We start from the raw sequence: 23,020 nt of genomic DNA, 5'->3' as shown, positions 1-23,020 counted from the left end.
ATCAGAGCAACTGGCTTGTTGTGTATTAGCGGTATCATTTCACGGTGCTCAGGCGATTTAAATACAGTCACTTCTCCTCCCCAACTATTATGGCATGCATAATAAAGAGGTGGCGCAATCATTCGTCGGGCTTTGATGGAAGTTATTTTGCGCCCAAGGGAGGGGCGCATTTTTTTCCACTCAGTTTGATTCAAGGTAAACAGAGGCTATGTGAGCGAAGGCGGTAGTTGTTCACCTGACTCAAAAAGCCCCCAACATTTAATACTCAGAGCAAAATTACTATCAAAGCATTTTGTGGACAGAGGCTTTCCCTCACATGAGAGCTAATCAGTTTTAATGGGTATGTGTGCTGTAATCATGGTGCCAACACAGTCCCAAGGCTCGGGGCCTATTACACTCTGTAAAACATTAATGACTCTCCAGTAAAAACCATTTAAAAGCAACTCCCAGAAGACATGGAAGCCCAACAAACATCTTCCCCCCTGCTGAGCACTCTGAGACAACTCATCTCTGAATGCGCCTCTCTTCCCTAGCATTAACCACTGACCTTGGTAACAGAGTGTGTCATCGTCGTTCTGGTGACTAATACAGAGTGCGCGCACGTATTGACAAACTAAAAGCTAAAGCACTGTGAACAGGCTTCTGAGTGGATTGAAGCCTAAATAAAGTTTGGGAAATGTGTTTTGGGGGAAATGACGGAGTCGGCGAGAGCCAAAATTTCAGCATGGAAAAGTGTGCTGTCAAAAACTGACTGCATTAAGTACTATATTGCATCATTTGGCGGTGAATGGGCTGCCTTATTGTCTTCGCTGGTCTGTTTGGCTTGCGTACGCTCCGGCCAGCTGTGACAGGCCCACAGTGTGAGCGGCTGAGTGTGTGGACAGCCAGACTGGGGCCGGTGCTGGACGGTTAAGTTGGGCGACAGACCAGACCTCGTGTAAAGATCCTCCTTGCCCTTAATTACACAGAAGGAATTGAGTGTGATATCTTCCCTCTGATGCTCATTACATATCATCACAGCACAGCGGCCAATCCATTTAGCACATTCGCTGGCTTTGTAGAACTCCTCCATCTCATGAAGAACAGCCAGACTGACGAACAAATAGACACAAGGATGAAAATAACTAGGGTGATGGAGCGATTGAATCGGAGTGAGATGAGCTGTGGAGCGCTCGCATCACGGAGAAAAAATAATTACAAAGAATCAGGAAACATCACGGTGTTGATAATATTTATTACTCATCAATCACAGTACTATCAAGGTCTCTTTGCGGTATCTTAAAAATGGGTGTTATGAAATTTTAATCCTAAAACAACATAGATGAAAAGGAACTGAAGACAAACAAACAAAAAAAAAAACAGATGATGCTAGTGGGAGCAGATGGTAAGTGATGCCACAGACACAGCACCTGGACTCCACTTAGATCATAAAACATTTTCACTCTCCTTTTATCATTCAGAACACCGGTGGGTAGACAGTTATTGTTCAAACAAGTGTATCTGCACCGTAATGTGCCATAAACATATCATAGGGGCACAATCTTCAATATGGCAACGGTAATAGCCCATAACACCAGTGATACAGAGAATGCCAGTCTGGAAGAGGTGCCATTAAGTGGAAGTAATGGGAGAACTGGTAATAGGACTATTAACTGAGAAACAGCAAGCGCTTGCATTGTCCTGCATGACACACTGATAATTTGAAGAATATTCTCATGCACAGTATTCATGCATGGATAGCCATAGGTGAAAATAGCAAGAAAATTAGGCCAAATCCGCACTACCATCATTCAAGTGAGAACCTGTGAGAGCCTTTAAACCATGTTGTAATTACAAATTATTTTTTCTAATTAATTTTGGGCTTCGTGTTCCATTAGCTCGCGGTTATGCGGGTTACAGCTAATTGAAAATGTTATTAAGCTAATAATGTTTACTTTGTCTTGTGTGGGTTGAACCCGGTACTGTTAAGTGCATCTCCTCCCTCTCTCTCTTTCATTCCCAGGAGCTGTTTGCTTATTGTAATTGAAGATGGGAGAGGATTTTTTCCTCCAGGGCAACTTCAGTCCCCCTAATCCATATTGACATGGTGTCTCCAGGAGATGGGCTGAATGTTAACCTGTAGTGCTGCTGTGTCCCTCATTATAGAGTGGCAGGGACCAAGGGACACAGGCAGGCCAAGTGGCTGCCTCCTCCCTCCTAAAACACCCGTGACTGCTCCCCTGTTCTTTATATCACTGTCCAAGGAAGTGTCTCCCACTTGAGAGGAACTAGTTTATCCATGTGTTAAAGCATAATGTATGCATGCACGCACGCCTCATTGCAGTGCCTGAAGTAACATTATGACACACATTTGTGGATGGTGAGTGTTTGGCCTGAGCTTGGCTCGACAATGACGATGTTGTTGTTGGTTTTAATGTTATTACATTTTGTGAGAAACAAACAAAATAATTTCAAATGTGTTATATTGTTTGGTTACTTACCTTAATTTGATATGATGCAGATGAAAGAGAGAACATAAGCGGAAAGCATAATGTGTAGTTTTAATTTCTCCTTTCTAATCTGTGTTAGTCTTTGTTATTCAGTGGCATACTGCTATGTAACCGTGAACAACATGTCCTCGATCTAATTTTCCGCCCATACCACTCTGTCTAACTTCATCAGTTATCAGCCTATCACATGGCAGTAAGTATTAAAGGTGGGCATAACCATTAGGTTCAGCTATTAACACAGTCAATGTTTTGAATGGTTTGCAGACATGATATTCCATGGTGCAATCTAAATTGGTGATTTGCATTGGAGACCACCCCTGTTTACTGCCACCCTGAAGCACTGGGTGAAGTAAACAGGCTAACAAAATAATGATGTGTACAACAAAAATGAGATTGTACTGTTCAAAAACAACAAACTAATTTCTGCTTGATGTACCCTTACCTTTGATTCTTTAATTTTTTGAAAATTCATAGTAACACAAGCAGCTCGCCCTCACTGCATGTGCAAAATGTATTTTCTGTCCTTTGCCGTATCATGGTTGATATAACTGTGCCAATATCTGATCATAAAACATGTTACTGCAGATAATGTGAGCATATGTTAGGGCTTTACAACTCATAATCTTATCTTTGGCCCAATGTTTCTTTGAATATTCAAAGAAAATATGCTGTGCAGAGTAGACATACTTGTCTGCACCAAATCCTCTTCATTATATAAAATAAAAAAAAATAAAAGAAAATCCAGATGATTGTGAAACTTTTGGGCCATGTCAATTTAATTGGGAAGTTTGAGCTTCTTCTGAACAGCATGACAGGACAATATCCAAGAAGCTTGAAGTGACAAGAACCAAGAAGAAAAACAACAGCCACAGCGACAAACATTAAGCTAATTTTAGTAACGTGGGAACATTGTAGGTCCTTGCCTTTGTTAAAATGATTATTCTCTCCATTCTGACAGCAGCGAAGGCATCTCGTGAGCAGTGACACGTTAATGTGTTTGGTTCACTGTGCTCATCTTAGTTCAACTCTCGCATACTGGGATAATGATCTTTAGTCTCCAACCAATGGCTACAATACAAATAAAGTGACTTTTATCATCCATTACTGCCTTTTGAATTTTAGACTTCCGCAGCTTCAGGTTCCCAGGTGTGAGCACCAGTTGAGTGATACAAAACTTTGCTTTCAAATCCGGTGCCCAGTCTACTTAACCTCTCGGTGTTCTCCTCACCTTGTTCCTGCCTTTTCCACAGCCCAGCTACCGAGTGGAGGGAGCCAATTTCCCATCAGTCTGCTGGAGCTAGATTTGCATTAATGAGGCCTGCAGCGTTAAGCCTGAGGGGTGGCTTTTGGTCAAATCACCAGCTGCCGCAAAATAAGCCACAAACTTTTACTGACACAAGCATTTAGCCAGGCTGAGCACTCGAGAGGATCTAAGGTAGAGGACATTTGAAGGAGACTGCCTTGATGACAGCCTTGTATCCTTTGAAATTTTCTAGGACTACTATGAGGAGGAAAGCACATTTTAAGGTGATTTTTGTTGTGCATCTGAGCCGACAAAATTTGATTCCATTGTAGTTGCTGTGCAAATGTCAAGTGCCAATCAAAACTGGATCCAAGTCATTTTCCCAAACTCTTGCAGCAAAAATCAATGGCTGAGTGCTTAACCTCAAGTATGAATGAAACTAATTCAGTTATAAACAAGCCTAAACATGTATTTACATTTGCACAGGATGTGATGTAACAATCAGGGGTGCGCATCCATCCCGAAACCCAATTCAGATGTCACAAGAATGATGTACTAACCCCCCAATGGTGCCGCAGAGGACATAAGGCTATCGTCATAAATCTACAGGACCATCAGACGAGCAGCACCATCACTAGCTACCTAATCTAAATGTTACAAGGTTGAGTGTGTGGGTATATTTTGAGTTAGGCCCATATGACATCTCCCTTAACACCTCATTTAAATAAGCATCAGTGCAAACTTCCACTAGATCAGGTAACAATCTGAGGACGGCTGCTCAAATTCAAAGAATTATCCTTATGTAACTATCCACTGCCAAGATCTATAAACCAGAAGCTCAATTATAGAGACTTGGGAACAGGCAGGGAAACATATATCAGAACTTTTATCACAACAATCAACCTAACAAACATTACATATTAACAATATATTAACTTCAAAGGTATCTATCTATGTAATTATTTATTCTCAGATTGCCAGCAGCAAGATTTTTGGGGGATACAGGGTGGATGGGGTGGAGGTGGGGGGTGTTGGGTTGTTACAAAATACTATGTCTCTTGCATTTTATTGTTGTACAGTTTTCGTATATCAGTAAAAAAAAATGATGCCTTTATTTCACATATTTGAAAGGTCATGTACTGCTGTGAAAACCAGAGATAATTTAAGGAGATACATCCTCGGTGGGAAATCAAATGAGGGACAGTGTAAAACCACAAAATTACACAAGCACAGCAAATATGCTTTTGCAATAAAATAGAACTTGAGCTCTGAGCGCAAACATTAAAGTTGGGAAATAGCTATAAAAATGTCAATACTACCTGAAACTATCACATATTAGAGAGAAATTTAACAACCGGTATGGTGGATTGTGGATTTCTGTTTTGAGATGTAAGTAGCATTTTGGAGCAAGTAGCCATTTGGATCCCACTCAGTTTATGAGTTGTGACCAAACTGAGCTCTCCTTCCCTGTAACTCTCCCAAGCTTCACTGTATAAGTATGTTGACAATGACTGAGATTTTCTGTAATGTATTCCAATGGTGTTAAAGTTAATGCTAGCTGGTCAGAGCTCTGTCCTTTAACTCTCGTTGGTTTGGTGCTAACTAGGTTTGGTGCTAACTACATCTCAGTGGGTTTTGGTTGATACACAGTATGTAAAAATAAAATTCACTGATTTTAATAGTTAAATTCACTGAGTTTAAATTGAATAGAAGTTTAATCACTCACTAATCAATAATCAATCAATCACAAATCAGTTCTAATGCAAGCTACATGTTCTCGCTGAGCATAGAGTATATATTCAGGAACTCACTACTTATCATCAAATATAATACCAAAAAGTATCAAGGACACTAATAAAACATGACAATGCTTAGTTTTCCACAGTGGAAAATTGGTGGTAAATTTGATAGAAATGGTAGAAATTGAAGTTTCAAAATGAATGGAATCCCAAAGCTAAGGGAAAGAAACGTGTCTATTTGCCAACAGCCCAATCTCGGAACCCATCGTCTATCCGTCTGATGACGATTAGACTCTGGGGGTGACGGCCAATATTTCGGGGTTTCCGGTGTAGCCAGCGGACATCCGGGCCAAGACTTCCTCTTCCGTGCGCCGATCATTGTTTACAGTCCGATTAGCAACTTGAGACGCGCGAATGGAGTTGGAGTTGAGAGACGACATCTACGACCGGATTGTTTCACAAGTTTTTTAGGTCCAGACGACATTTCGGCTAATCTCTATAAACAGATATCTGTACATGAGACGTTGTCTCATATGCAGATATAAACCCCGAAATATTGGCCGTCACCCCCAGTCTAAGCATCGTCAGACGGACAGACGCCTAAATGGATCTGAGTGAGAGGAGAAATTGAAGATTGGTGTGAAAAACTGATATTTTCCTTGACAAAATCGCAATAAATTGTAATACGATGTACTGTATATTTGGTTCATTGGGTCTATACAGAAGAGCAAAAATATATTGTGCATCCATCCACCACCATGAGTTCATAAAGTGAGGAACCATTATCCACCCAAGTAACGGTAACAGTTTGTCATGTCCCACAATTTTAATCTAGTGGAAGCAATTAGCCATCATTAAGAAAAATAAATCTGCATGTTTTCCCCTCAGCGTGCTCCTCCTTACTGTCAGCCTCCCCTGAAGCCAGGTTGCTGGCCCCATACCCAGACACCATGGAGAGGCCTCGCAGGCCGGCGGATGTTAACAGACTGTTTGTGTTGCTCGTCTTTAATTTATAGCAGACTGCTCCCATCCTGAGCGTGCTACATTGGCCACAGGGTGCTCAGACTTAATGTTCAAGGCCCAGATAGCTCTCAGCAGCAGTTCTCACCTCAAACAAAAATTGATGCTCTCCCTGGTGCTTCATACGCACAGTATGAATAAGCATTGTGTAAATGCTTTATGACTGCTGTGAAACCGTTTCACATTGATGGAAAAACACGATTGCGTCGGTGAATTTGAAATCGATTCTGAAGTTGAATCCATGGATTTGCATAAAATCCTTTTGTTCAGGCCAATCCACACGGATATTTACAGTTGGTCATTATTCCTCACCACATGTATTCCCATTCAGAATCTTCCACTGATCAATCTACACTCATGTTATTATTATGAAGCTATTTCCAACAATAAGAGTAAGATTGGAGCTCCAGTGACTTGTTGAATAAAACCCTAATGGATAGCTGTGGGAAACTGCCACAGAGAGTGATTAATTAGACCTTCGCCATGAGCTCTAAAGCCTCTCCTCTCCATCTCATTAGAACAAAAGCCTCCACATCTTGGCTACAATACTTATTATCCTTTCACAGTTGTGAAAACTGATATTCTCTGCATGCACAATTGCCTGATGTTAGGACTTAAGTGTGCTGTGTTGCTGCCATGAATGGAGCTGACATTTAGTTTTAGTTTACGCTGCATGTCAGGTGATGACAATGGTCACCCCACACCCATAGAAATGCCACACATACACAAACACCACATAATATTTCACGATAAAAATCAGGATAAAAATCAGTACCTATTAATATTACTGTATAGTATACAGTTTAACAAATCAAATGACTGATGGCTGCACTATATTGTGCATTAGCAGAGGTGGCTCTTATGTGTAGTGGGGTAGTGTACAGAGAGTAGCATGCTGTCTCCCTGCAACGCTACTTCAACATGTCTATAATACAAATGGGAGCAACATTAGAGCGTGTGCATCACGTAACAAAAGTTAGATAGTAATTTGGTATTTCATCCTGAAACAATGAGACTGATCAGGGTCACCATCTTTTCTAGCTATGTGCAATATTCAGTTACTCATACTTAATTTGACAATTTCCATTAGTGCCCAGACCAGGTATTATTTTGTTGATGGGTCATGCATCTCCTTGACATGCTTATGCATAAATTCTACAATAAATCTAACCTATGTAATCACCTCACTCCTCCATTCTCTTAGGGATCAAAAATACATCACCTTCTGCCATTCTGTGTCAGTGCACATTTAATGCAATGCAGTCAGGCAGACAGTGGCGGTAAAGTAGTATGCCGGAGAGATGGCATGGTGCCAGACTGGACCAGAAACATCTGTTCGCATTATTAATGAATCAATTATATGTCACACATGTGCCAGGCCTTCAGGGGCGGAGGGTGAGATGTGGTGAGGGAGAGGGGAGAGAGAAGCCCAGAGTCTGCATGTGCTAAGGGTTTGGGCTCCCCACAGGGCCATGGCCTTCAGCCACTGCCACGGCCCCTGTGTCCCCCACAGATGACTCATATACAACCTGTCAGGACTGCATGGAGGGACAGTCAGTACACATAAAAAGTGTACCTTTGAAATCAAAGGGCAGCTGTGTAGCAAATAATGGGAATAGAAGGCAGAGATGGGTGGAAAACAGAGAAAAGAGGGTTGTTATATCTCATAAGTTAATTCAAAGTGCTAAGCCTTTGTTCCAAGTTGCAGTGTCACACTCAAATTGCAGATGAGTGGAGGAAGGATAAAACAGTCACTGAGACTATTCCAAAAGTGGTCCACAATAACCACAATAGACCACAATTTTGTGTTACTATCTAACTGCGGTTTGAAAAAATATGTGCCATTACCGTCTTAGTCTGTGCATGTCTGCAGGCGCACACATACATGTAATGGTACATGTCAACAGTCAGACAGGTAGTGCTTACTGTTTACCCGGTCTGTGTGATTCATCATGCAGGCTGTGTGCGGGGCTGCTGTCAGGAAGCATTTACATCATTAGAGAAGAGGTGAGGCCACATTCTCCATGCTTAACATGGTGGCCATTGACTCTTAATGGGCTCCAGCATGTTTCATACCCCCCTAGAGAAAGAGCTGCTTGCCAGGGCAGACAAACTGTACATCCTCGCGCTCCCCCACGGCAGTGGCTGCGGAGGGCTTCCCTCTCCCAGTCAAACTCAAATCGCATGGAAAAAAAGTGAAAGAAAATTACTAAGAAAGTGAGGATTAAGCCGAAAGGAAAACTTGATCATTGCCAAAAAAACAAGATACATATATACAGTGATAGCCCTGTATTTACATTATGTCTGATGTGTCAAATGCCTGATGCGTAAACATCATATATGTACACAACACATATTCCAGTGTTATTAAGTGGTGATTTTTCAGTTAGAATTATTTTGAGTTGACAAGTGTCAACTGGAGAGTTGTTTGTCCACTAGGAACTGATGTGGCTCTGACGCATGTGTTCAAAAATATCAAAAGTATTAAATTAACTCTTATATAAACACTGGAATAGTGATTTTTACAGTCAGAGTTAAATTAACACTGATAATTTTGCAGTCTAACATCTTGACATACAGGCTTGAACAAATCTTTTCTCGATTATCTGCACAGTAGTTTATTGTTTGTAAGAGAATAGTCAAGCTGTTGTTTTTTTTCTCCAGAATTTGCTACATTAAAACAATACAGAGAAATATCTCTGCAATAAAAATGGAGCGCACACTAAAGAGGAAGAAGTCTGCAATGTCATCAGAACCGTAGGAACTGACAGCTCTGTCAAAGCACGCCGTTTGGACAGGTCATTCCCCTGTGGTCTCCTCAGATTCAATTTCTATGATTTAGTTCCATTTTAAAATGCTGCTCCTTCACAACTGTCACAGTTACTTATATCTAGCAGTAGACAGCCTATTCCTTTTAGGCTAGTCTTCATATGATATACTGTTTTCTGCAAGTCTATATGGTGACGAGTGTCTTAAACTCATCTACAGAGAGAATTACAAGGAAATGGTATTAAACATACTACTACTTATTATCATTATAAGTAGTAGTAGTCATAGTAGTAGTTGTATTAACAAAAAAAAGGTTGTATTTCTTTTTAAATATTAATTTTATTGAATGTATTAAGCAATAAATAAGCATGAAAATGCGGTTGCATTTAATTTTAGGACTACTGGCAACCTAATAGTTATTTTCAAGTTTATGAAATTCCACCAGTACTTTGAAAATTACTGAGTGTAAAAGTATCTTTGATAGAATAGTGAGAGGACACAAATTTAAGTTGATTTAAGTTTTATGCATTAGTAAGTTCAATACAATCTGCAAACATTTCAAAAAACATTCTTCCATAGCCAGCAGATCACTTCAAGAAATACCTGGTTCCCTAACTCTTGGAAATACCTCTGCCAGTACAGAATAGAGAAGAAATCAGATTGAATAAGATTCAGGTTATTCAAACCGCTTTTACCTCGCCTGGAATTTGGATCGCTCAGCGCTTTTTCACAAAAGAACTGTCCTTTTGCATTAAAATGAGTGACCCTCCTCTGTCATACAAAGTTCCACGCAGACCTATATTTTTGTTGATGCAGTTAGCTGTGCTTTAGGCAAAATAACAACTTGCTTTTTTTGACCAGAGCTGATGGCTTTTTTTCCTTTTTTTGTTGAGACACAAGGGGAAAAAAATTACTTCCATTCCAGTGCCCATTTGTTGCCCTTCCAGTGATGTGTGACCCTGTTTTATTTGATTTCATTTGTTCACTTTCATCACTGTTATTCATTTTGATTTACAGAAATGGCCAGGCAGAGAAGTTAGACATCTATTTGAAATGGCACTGGAAAAACCTCTGTCATCACCTCTAAAAGTACTCATCCAGTTACTTTTTTAAACTCAGAAGAAAAAACTGGGAGGAAAATATTCGGTGAATGGAGAAATACATGCATTGGATGTATATTATTGCTATATTATTGCAGCATGTTACTCCAGTGACCCTCAAGACACGGTTTCATCTCTTTGTAGAATCTTAGTTTTTTATGTAACATAATTTCCTATTCTGAACCCTTGGTCTCTGTTGTATAAGTTCATGAATATGTCAGTAGATTGCCAATTTATCCTGATATTCCAATTTCCATAAATAGGAAAAGTGGAAGTACAGTGCTGCCAAGCAATCACTCTCAGTGACACTCTGATTAACAGCAGAATAGTCGGAGGGCAGAGGGCAGGGCAGCTGGCATGGTGCACTGACCCTCCAGCTAACAAGCATAGGGCATAATTAGTAACGTAAGTAGCCTTATAGGCTGTGTCTGTGCCCTTCACACTAGGATCCCCCTGAAAACAAGGTGGAATTGCAGCTCATGTTCCCTGACTGCTCACCAAGCAATTACCGATTGGCACATCACCAAAGGAAAGGGGATTAAATCGGGAGGTAAAGTGAACCAGGAGAGAAGGGCAAAGAAGAGGACAGAAGACATCATTGTCTCTCATTTTTGCATGTGATTAGACATGTAGCTCTCACTGTGATTTTGGACTTTTTTTTATCACAGAGATCAAACCTCAGAGAGTGGGTGTTTAATAATGACAAAACACCAACGATAATGATGAAAGCCAAACTCAGCAAATTAATTTGATGATTGGACAGCTGCTACACTACTATTTGCTTCAAAGTAATCAAAATTTGTCATTTGGGATTTAGTTTAATATATAATGAGCGAGTGCTTGTGAACAGTGTAACCATACTAGATGTTTTCTAAGGTCTAATATTGACTTTACTTCACTGATTTCCCTCTCTGCCCTTTCCTCTGAAGTAGTTTTAAATGACCTTAGTTTATGGTTGATTGTTCTGCTTTAACTGAAAACCAACACATTACATCCATTATCCTGAGAAGTGGGTGGCCGAATTTCCCCGAGATGTGACTTTAACGCTTGCACAGCACATACAGCGACGGCATTATTTCTGTCTTGGTGAAAAAGGGTGCCGATGCATTCGAAGACCACAGCACATAGTTAGAAAATCTCCAGAGAGGGCCAAAGATAGCACATTCAGACGGATGAGCAATTGATGTAAAATGACTGCCACAATCACAGCTAGCAATGGTTATCAGAAATATTGGCTAGGGAGCTCTCACCATTTCTGACTGGTTTAACAAGCAAAGAGGAGGCTATTATTTAGAGGGTGTTTCCGTTGGCCCTGGCAACATGTTAAGGGCATGATGATCAGATGAGAGTAATTCATATCAATGCCTGCGAGGAAGGCTGATATTTACCAGTACTTAGGACAGTGTGAAATCTGTCCTACTTGAAGCTCTAACACGATTAAAAACTGCTAGGATTTTGTGTTTGCCTATTCTAGGAAAAATACTGAGACTTTAGAATCAAAGTACTCATCAAAAGTAAAAAAGTATATGCAACCTTTAACCTTTAAGAGTCATTATTATGAGGCTTAATTCTGATCCATGAAAGTCAAAATGTGGTAGCAGTAATTTCAAGTTAAAAGCTTCTGCAGTGACAGAATGCTTTGTGCTATCATATAGAAATAGAAATAAAAATGTACATTTCATGAGGTAAGTAATAGTCAAGCTTACCAGCTAAACTCTGTTACTGTCCAACTAGTAGGGCGATTAACAATGGTGTCAAAGGCTAGTAACCAGCAAAGAAATTGCCTTTCTTTTTTTTTTCTTCTTTTTTTTTTTGAGTGGAAAAAATAAAATAAAAAATCTCACAAAAAAGTAAAGCCTTTGTCCCATTTCTATCAAGCCAAAGAAACAGGCTATCCCCAGTGGACAGAGTGTCATCATCGGCGGAGTGCTCTTGTCACTGATGCGGAGGGACACGCCGCCCCCCGTGCCCCCGTCTCAGACCACGCTGATCCCACTGCACCAGATGGGAGTGACTTTTCCCCCGCCCCTCTCTCTCCAGGCCCTGTCACCCATGGCTGCGGGGACAAAGCGCGGCGGAGAGCAGGGGCAGGCTGGTCAAACCCACAGGATACACAGATACAGGGAGATGAGCCACCAGAGACAAGGAGGGAGACTCTGACCCCCTCCACTTGCTTATCTCCATCACCCGTCTCCTCCCTGTTCTCTATTCCATGCTCCATAAATGATTTGAATGTTTATGTTTCTGGGAGTCTGCTGGGGTTCTGGGGTGTCTGTCCTGCCTCAGGCTGCCCATAGCTTGTCTCCGCGGCCCTTTACCCCTCACCCAGGTTGTGTAAACTGTTGTGTAGATCAAGCTCACACCCTTAGAGACATTTCCTATCTCTCTTTCTCTCTCTCTCCTCCTCTCTCTTGCTCTCTTTTCCCCTCTAAGCTTCAGAGTACCACATGTACCAGGCAGTGGATAAGGTCTAAGTCCTACTGGCACTCGAGTATGGGAGTTCATTTGTGGACTTAGAGTTTGTCAGTGCCCCAGAAAAGGCAGCAGAAGTAATTTTCAGCTCCCGGCTTAATAGCATTTCGGGTCCTTCCAAGTCATTCTTCATATGCTCCCCCCGTTCTGATAAATATTAACAAATGAATCAGAGTTAATGCTTTAAATTAAGTGTCTGTGACCAGTCATCATTAATAAGTTCTATGGGGTTCCTCTCTTGCAAGCTCATTACAGTATTGTTCATAATTTATTACTGTTGACTCCCTAATGGCTTCTTAAAGGACTATTACAGAAAGCCCGTCCTATTTTTTTTTTCTGTAATAGCCACAAGTCAATCTATTTAAGAGGCTGGAGTGCCAAACACAAAATATTCTGAGAAGTCCATTTCAGACTCAGTTCCTGTAAAGGGCAAGATAAAATACCATGTAAAATGGTAGACAATATTAGCTGGACTAGACACAATGTGCAACCCCCACACCCCAACACACACACACACACACGCACATGGGGGCGGGGAGGGGGAGAGAGGGGGGAAAAGAGAGAGAAAAAGAGAGAATTCTGGCAGTCTGGATATACTGTGAAGATTTTGCTATCTGAAATACAGTGGGAGGTATTGTAGATTTCCCCTATCCATGCAATTCTTTTTTGAATGTTATACAGTAGAACCAAATTAGTGTATTGTAACACAATCACTAGAGTCTATCAAACAGCCACCACTCCTTTCATTTATCCTATGTTCAACAGCTGATGAGAGCAAAATTAGTTTTTTTCCCAAACTAGTCCTGAAGCCAAACTGCAGCAAAATGGCAAACTGCAACAAAAGTTCAGCAAGCCTGCAAAAAAAAAAAACAGGACTTCTGGTTGGATGTGTAACCAAGAGATCAAATCGGAATATGATTTTTTTTTTAAAAGAAATGATTAAAGCTAGACCTACAGTCCTGTTTTCAAAGAGGAGTCCGATTCATCATCCTGGATGTTTCAAAGTGGGATTATAAAGAAACGCTGCAGAGAAAATCCAGTCTGTCTTGTTTTAGCAATCTCTGTCAACCATAGAGAAAAACTAGACCAGGCATGGGAGTGAAGGTGAACATTTGTCCTTGCCTTCACTGTCAATGAGTGAGGATGCCTTAGATAACAAGGAGGGATAAATGGCTTAGTGAAGCCCACCCAAAACTGAACAAATGAATATTCAATTTGTTTGCAGAGTGCTTTTTACACATTTTAGATTTAAAAGGACACACAGGAGATGTGCACTCCATTTATGGATTAGATTGCATTTGAATAATATTATTCAGCCTTGTGATATCTTTCCTCTTAAACCTTTATTTGTACATGTTTGTATATCAAACCAATATTCCTAAGAATCTTTATCTGAGGCATTGCGGCAAGTCTGAGTTTGATAAGTATCTTATTTTCCATTCATCCCTATTCAGATATCCATCCCAACGCTCAATCAATCATTTTCATGGATCTCCTCAGTCCTCGCCAGGAGGCAGGAAAAAAATGTTTAGGGCAGAGAAAAAAATTGCAGCAGTCAGCAGTACCCATAAAATCCCATAACATATTAGGTTAAAATACACAATGAAGCAGAAGAAAACTATAGATTACAGTTAGCCAACACAATTTTCATTTTTCACACAGCTGTTTGTCAAAGAACTCCCACCGTGAGGCCGCAAACTGTTCCCAGGCTCTCATGCATCACAGCCCAGGCATGTCAATACATTATCTGCCGGTGCCCAGGGCTGTTGTTATTTATAATTAACCAGCCTTGCCCGCACCCTTCCACAAGGTATACCAACTAACAGGTAAACAATGATGTGAGCAGAGGCTACAGTGTTGCCGGGCTGCAATAGATCTAAGACAGACAGAGCTAGCCCCAGAGTCTGACAACATAACTGATGAGCAGCAAGCTTGTGCACACACACTAGTTTGTCATGAGTGACATCTTCATTTTGCCATCAATTCCTTAAAGAATAGCGATGAGGTGCTTAACTAAGATATTTGAAACTCCGCTCAAGCATGTCAACCCGGATCCTATAGCTGGAGCTCCAGTGTCCTGTAAGCTTCAGGCCGGAATTAGAAAATGACTCTACAGGGGTTCCTCAGAGGAGGGCAAGATACACAGGTCCGCCTTTGTTTAGAGACTTCCCATCCACGTAATGACTTTACATTATTATTTTCATCTTTCTCACAGCCAGGGAAGCGACCGTGATTGAATTCAAATCAATCTGTCAGATGGCTATGCTAGAAAAGCCAATTGCATTTTAGGAACACACAGAGGAGAGCGGCATTCACTCGCCAGGCGAATCAGAGCCTTGAGGAGATTATAAATTGGAGAGAGCAATCGAGTCTGGAGCAAGATTTTCATTCAATTCCCTTTTAATTAGATCTCTAGCCTCTAATTGACTTTCTAATTTTTCAATTAGCAATCAGCATTAGAAAATCTTTTTTTTTTCTCTGAGACCACATCACATTCAGACTTGCTAATCACTGCTTGAACGGGAGAGGAGACTGCAATAATTGTACAGATTGAAAGAGGAAAACATTAGAGAAGCCTTTAGAAATGTTTCAGTGTGTGATCATAGGGCTAATTATCAGTCACTTTGACGGGGGGGACGTGATTTATGAAATGTACGTATTAGAGAGCGATGGGCCATGCAGCACTTGCCAGCCATGCACCAGCCATGAACTCTCTTCCACTGACTTAATGCATTCCTTATTGTGGTATAAACACTGGCTCTCGATTAGCATCTCAGCGGTCATTAACACATGCTAATTAACTCATGATTATGGAACAGAAAGATTTCAATCAACATCAGCTTTATGAGTAATACTGTAAATGTGGGCAATTCTAAAGCATCTGTTGGAAAACCATTTGAATTTACAATGCACCGCATCCGGTGACTATCTAAACAGTGATAGGATTCTGTTGGCACTTACTGACTTGAAGATGAATGAAATCTGTGGAGTAAAAGCTAGACCTCAGCTGCACTAAGGCCTCCACCTGGGCCATCAGAGCCTCCTCCAGCTGGGTCGGCTGGAGCAGGGCACCTCCTATGGGACCGGAGGGCCAATTACACCACATAATGATTCATAGCCACCTGGTAATGAAGTCCCCATTCTCATCAGCTCTAATTAGAAAGTATGGATCTCTGAAAAGGGAAAGAGGATGGTGGAGGGAGGGAGGGAAAGGGATAGAGAAGAAAAGGGGAAGGAGAAGGAGGAAAAGGGAGATTTAGGATGATTGTGGAGAGAATTCTTCATCTCCTCTCAGGCTGCACGTATGGGCTTTCCATTACAGAACATAATTGATAGTTTCATTAAAAATTAAGTTGGACTGCAATTGTCACAGATTTTTTTTTTTTTTTTTTTTGTGTGTGTAGGTGGGATAATGACAAAAAGGAATCATGTAGGCTACAGAAAGAACATGTCACCGCCCATGAGCTCATTTCTGTGGCCGAGTCCAGTGCAGCAATACATTGTTTTTGCCATAAGAAAACTGTTTCTTTTGTAGTTTGATTGGTCTGGAGGCTAATAAAGGCACAGTATCATATGTCTTCTGATAGGGTCTTCAGTCTCTCTGTGGCAAACCACCCACAGTGAGTAATACATGTTTAACAACCCCCCACATAGCTGATGTGGTAGTGGCAATGAGGAGGGACCCCCATTTGAATTAGGCCAAAAACTCATTTTAATTGCATTACTGAACAGCGGGATGATTTCAGCACTGTTTACAGAAAATTGCAGACTTTGCAGTTTGTCTGTGCTACATTCAAGGACATACAAATGGATTAGAGTGGACAAAAACTATGCTAATACATGGCAGAAGTGGAGCTGGGATGTATGAGTCAAAAGGAGGGCTGGAAGTAGATAAATCCCTCATTAGTCTGTTTGCATATCGCTGGTCTATGTTTGGAGAAGGCTTCAGCCCACAGGGGATTCAGTCAATGAGAGGCAGACACAGGTGGTGTGATCTCCTCAGGGAGTACCAAGTGCTAAAATAACACTATTTAAATATTTTGGGTAAAAATTATAATGCCAGTAATTATTCCAAAGTCACAATTAGGTCTGTTTAGCCATTCCTTGGGGACATTTTGCCTATGCAGGATACAATAAAGGAAGATATGTGAGCAATTATTTGTTCATTTCGATTTTTCCCTGGATGCTTACTTTGCTTAAGCGTATTATATTGTGATGATAATATGAGTTTGGCTTTATGGATTTAGTTCATAAGAAGGAGGTACTGGACAAAGGCTGTGTGATGTAAGAAAGGCCCCCGACCACAGGAGGTCAGAGTTTTGCTAACTTTTGGCTCACTGTTTTCTCTGAGCTTTAGTCCAGCCATTGCTATCATTCACACTAACAGGTACACATAAATCGACTTGAGTGAAATATGGAGTGTAGAAAATATTCTTCTAATGTGAGATGAACTCTATTTTGTTTAAGCCTTGCTTCTAATGCTAATTTGATTTTTTTTCCTATACTGCTCACAGTCTCGTCCATTCTATATACAGTACAATCTGTGGACTGGGTCGAATTGTTGTCATAGAGCATTATATAACTGAGAAATTGAATCTCAGAGTAGAAATAATATAAAACTTAAACCAGTTCATCAAATACTTTCTCAATTTGGATGACTTAGATCTCCTTGCGGGGCCAATTTAGGCCCTGCTTCATTTAGAGAGAGATATTGCACAGCATTATTCATATACAATAATTATATTGCAGCCCCATAACATGACAGTAATATGGGGAAGGAGTGATGGTGATGTCTCCCAGTCATATCATTCTCAACAAACATATTCCCAGTTGGTCTAGTTAGATGCAGGAAAATTGCCTTGAAATTGTTACCTCATTGCAAATAACAGTAATAAGGTGGTGAAGATGAATAACTGTAGTGGCACTGAGGTTCTAACTGTAAACAAAGTCATATATTACAGTAATGTTACTATGTGGGATTGCCACACACGTACTGGGGATGCCCAAACTGAGGTTATTAAAGGGTGAATGTTGTGTTTCTACATCCGCAACCTGGCCATTAGTGGGCAGGCAATTATTTGCAGCATGTGGTCGACATGTTGTACATTATATTCAAGAGTTTGTTTGTCATTAGTAGTGGTCTCTTCTGTAAATGAACAAATGAATTTAACCATTAGGTTCCTTACAGAAAGTGGTGTTAGGAAAAGACAGGAGGAGAATTGAGAATGAACACCTGGAGAATCTGCACATAAATCAAATTAACTTTATTGCCATCGCTTCATTTCAGCTTAAGAGTTGGTTGAGCAATTAGTGTTTTTATTGGAGTTGGAAACAGTCTTCGGAGAAAGCACTGTAAAGAGAGAAAAAATGGTAAAAACAAGTCATAGTAGACCAGAATGTAACAGTAACAATGCAGTCTCTCTCTGGGTTGCTGTGAAATGGCTAACTCTGCAATCAGCGAGGCTATAATCTTGTCACAGGGAGCTGCCTGGCCAATTTGCTGAATTCAGGTTTTCAGTGACTTTACAGTGACTTTTACCTCAACAGCCCCATAAGTTTGAAGTGCCAATGGGAGTTGAGGAAGTGCAATGAACATTACTCCCTCCACAATGTCAGACTGCAGCTCCTTTAATGTGCTGCTTAACTCTTTTTCGCCCATGAAGTGCTGATACAATAAACCCTATGTGGTACAAGGCAAATACCAAAATAACCATGCAGCGCTATGAAACTTTCTAAATTATTGGCCTTACAATATCACACATCCCCCTCATCTATGTCATTTACACCATCATGCTTGAGAAATATTACAACAATAGAAATCCTAGCCAAAATGTGTGATATTGGATATTATATTCATCCTGTGTAATTAGGAAAGGAGAATATGAGTTTCATTTTATATTCAGGGGGGAATATATAGCATGTCTTTCAGGATGATGAGATTTGCTCTGTCATAAGGGAAGTTTATATTTCCTCCAATGGAGGGCATGCATTATAGAATAATAAAGAAATCATGGAATCAAAGATTACAGTAATTTAGACTTCTAGGGCAATATCCACAGTCCTCCTCAGAATAATTGATTATCTGTTAAGCTGAGAAGAGAAAGTCAGGAGGGAGAGGCAGTGAAATAGACGATTTTCCAAGAAATACAGACATGGTTTAAAAACTTGATCTCAAGAGCTGGAGGAAGAAATGCAATAAATGCTATCTTTCTTCAGGCAAAATGACGCTCTAAGGTTCAATTGAATCTGCTCCAGAGAGGAGACAATGTTATCAGTATACTGTTACATAATTTTATGTATATATCACTGCCTGTGAATGGATTTCTAATTACCTTATGTCTGCGGTTATATCTTTTTTTTCTTTTTTTTTCTTGAAAGGTATCACATCGCCTATCCCAGTTACAATGTAATTAGTGAGATGATGTGACAGATAACCTATAAAAACAGTGTTGTGACTCATCTGATAACAACATTATGGAATTCATTATTTATGTTTAAACACAGCACTACCTCCCCGCTGCCTGGAGAGAGACAGAATATGTAAACTGAAATATGTATTTAATTTATTTTGTGTATTCCTATATGACAAAGTGAGATAATTATCATGAAATTTACATCCGATGTATCCGAAAGATACATCCGAGGATAATATTTTGGAATATTTTTTATTTTTATTTTCTTTGAATGTCTTCATGTACCTGCTTGAGCATCTTTGTGCTTTTATATATTACTAAATTAAAAGATAAATTAAAAACACAATCACCATCTTAAGACTTCAGCAGTTCAGAAGGACAAATATCCTTTTAACCAATCCGACTCGAAGGGGAAATGGCGCAGGATTTGCTCTCCATCGACTCTCCATAGCAGATACGCTCATGATTTCTCCCTTTATGCTGTTGCATAACATGTTCAGGTTATGGAAATCAAGGAAAACCTGCATACTCAATAGGAATAGACTTGAAGTGACATGTTTCACGTGTTTTGGACATGCCCTTGTCTACAAGAATCTAGTTAATCCAGAACCACCCACTGCCATATTCAGTGCTAAACTCAAGAATACTGTTTGGTCAACAAATGTATAATGCTGTAGCCCTTACCACCTTATTCACTTGCCATCTCATTCTTTTTAACCAGAAAATCCTAAACCCTCATCTCATGCCAGCTGGCTGAAACATGTAATGTTTCACATAACGCTGGAGGAGATCAAATTTACTTTAGGATGTAAAAAGTCTGAATGCAGAAAAGTGTGGACAGCATTTATGTCAATTTCAACATTTTGTGGCTCTATGTAGGACACCATTATCAGTGTTTTTTTGTGTGTGTGGTGGTCTGTGCTTGTGTCCGTCTGTCTTTTTTATCCACAAATTGTACCATTTACTTTAACCTGTTGTGTTTGGTATATTTTCTTAGCAATTGCAGTCGGCCTGGGTTTGGGTGGTGGAGGGCTGGATTGAGACTGAGGGGAGGGGAGACCTTCTATAATGTCTGCCACCATATTGCAAAGTTTAGTAGGTCTATATATACTTTACTTAACTATACTTTACTTTACAAAGTAACATAGATATGTTAATTTGTCCATGGCCATACTTACAACAAGAAATCAAACCTTTTTGCAATTTTTGAAGTGCTATATAACATGTATTAGACTTTTTGCCACTAACATATTTTAATTTGACATTTGTTGTAGGATTAATTGTAATTCACTGGAAAATTTTTGTTGTGTGTTTGCCTATCTGTGCTTGCATACAACCATTGTTCTAGTAATTATTGGCTCAATAGCAGTGGTTAAGTTGGATGTTGGAGGTCAAAGTGGCTATTTTTGATCTTACATCGTTACATTGTCTTACAAGTGTAAGGGTCAGATAAATTCTGGTTTTAGTAGCCCAGATCTTCAGTATAGAAACTGACTCCCCTCCTGCTTGACAACAGTATACTTTATCGTCAAGCAAAATGCTGCAGGCTTCTGTCTTACCGCCACTGTGTGTTTTGAATGAAGATGTTGAGTAGAACAGTGCTGCACTTCACAGATTGGAGAATTGATTCTCCCCTCAGGAGGGATTGAGGGAATCAAGATCATCTACCTCACACTGTTAATTGCTGATAGTGAGGAACATAATGAGTGATGAATTCATCCATCAAGATTGTGCTAGCTAAGCTGAACAACATATTGCCAAGTTGAAACCCTCACATATAATTGATGCTTTGACTCAACTGGTTTTATTTCATCTGGCATGTTTGCGGTGATAGTGTTAGCGTATTTATCACTCTGCCGGCTGGAACACATGACGTCTACAAGTTTTCACCAGACTGTGTTAACCGCAGGTCACAACAAACCTAACAACAACCTGACTAACAAAAGGTTACAGAGGGATGTGGCAGTTTTTGCCCACGACTTTGAATAGATCACACCTCGCTCTCAGCCATCTGACCTTTTTACGCAGAGGGAAGTTGCAGGCGTGCGACGGAGGTGCCCAAACCTCTTGTATGATCTTCAGAAATGTTTCACTTTTTCCAGAGGGCATGTTGTCGAGGCTTGTGTGTGGGTGTGTCTCTAATTTGAATGCTGAACAGGAAACATCTGCCTGGAGTCAGGAAGATTCATCTCCCTGTCATGTTCAATCCTGCACAGCATCCAAGGCAGCCCTCCTCCTCACAAAGTGGGAGGGAGGTGGAGAGAAAAAAATTAAAAAACAACAAATATTAATGAGGTGTTACACTGAGAAATAACGATGTGTGCACTCCCTGATAGCATCTGTACTTCCTTAATGGCATTCGCAATTATGTGGGCTTCCATTAATATCTAGGCAGGAACTGTCACTGCTAAGGGCTTCACTTCAATCACTGCTGCGTCTCTACTGCTTGTCTCCATAAGTACACAGAAAAGAAATATATGTGGAATGTAGAGAGCCTAGCCATTAAGCAACACAAATAGCTGCTTGGGGGCCCACAGCCAACAGTGGCCCCAATAGATATTTTTAACGAAAAAATAAAAATGATTTAAAATACGCTGTAATCTAATTCTGAAAAATTCTCAAGGCACATCTAGTATTGGGCCTTGTAATTTCTGCAAAGCCATAAACATAAGGCCAACATTAATGAGGAGCTATGGGAACATGCAGCCTTTAGGTTTTACATATTTTCTTTGCATTTATAACCTAAATCCTTTTGGAAAAAGAAGAAAAGATTCAGAGATGTTATCCTACATGTATCGTTGAGTGGCAAAAGAACAGTTCATTAAAACAATTTCAAGGCACCAGAGGACACACATGTGACAGTAATCACACATCACAATAGGTGGTGAGGTATAAACATTGCCTATTCATACTGTATATATTTTGGAATATATTTGAAGCTATAGGGATTTTTTCACTTACGTACGTGTGAAGTGAAATGATAGTACTGTAGTACACTGTAAGTTTAAGAAAACATATTCATAGATAAGGATACTGACTACTTTGAGTCAGGGTGAGTTAAGCAATTAATAATATATTGTAGATATGTGAAGATGTCATAAACAAGACAAGTCCATCTACACTCTTAAGATGCCTACATAATCTCTTAATATTTACAAGATAAAAGTTCAGTTGCTGCTCTGTCAAATTGGTTTAAAAGAAAGTGTTAGTAATATTTATAACATAAACCTCATCTGGGTATAAAAGCTCATTCAATATTCAGCTCAATATTTTGTCCACAAAGTGATCCATTTATGTTCCATTTGTTGTGAATGAAGTAGTTATAAACTGTACATCTTAACATTACAGACTCGAGCCTAAGCATCATTGTCTGTTACTTTGGCAGAGCATTGGCTGTGTTCATAAATGTTTATTTTAGTGCCCTTGGTTATAGAATAGCATATGTAAATTTATAAACTGAATGAAATTCACCTTTAATTGCTGATTTAAGTAGAGAAAGACAGAATTTGCAGATGGGAGACGCTCAGGGACTGTGCTGGAGGGAGCAATTATGCCAGTGACATATTTGGGTGTCAGTACCCTGGAGAAAACTTTTTCACTGTTGGGCAGTTTTGAGTTTTTTACTTTCATTCAAACTGAATGGCATAAGCACAGAGATGCAGTGGGAACAGCCATTGTTAAGCTGTGATGCAGAGCAGGTCTATAGACACAGCTAGGGCAACTTGAATTTTGAAAATTGTATTGGGAAGGAGGGTTGCGTTATTTTGAAATCCAC

This window comes from Centroberyx affinis, unplaced genomic scaffold, assembly GCF_046629955.1.
Source record: "Centroberyx affinis isolate AG114_WGS23_722 - 3 ecotype Tasmania unplaced genomic scaffold, CSIRO-AGI_Caff_v1 ptg001258l_1, whole genome shotgun sequence".
Classification (NCBI taxonomy): Eukaryota; Metazoa; Chordata; class Actinopteri; order Beryciformes; family Berycidae; genus Centroberyx; species Centroberyx affinis.
This window is presented reverse-complemented; position numbering follows the sequence as displayed.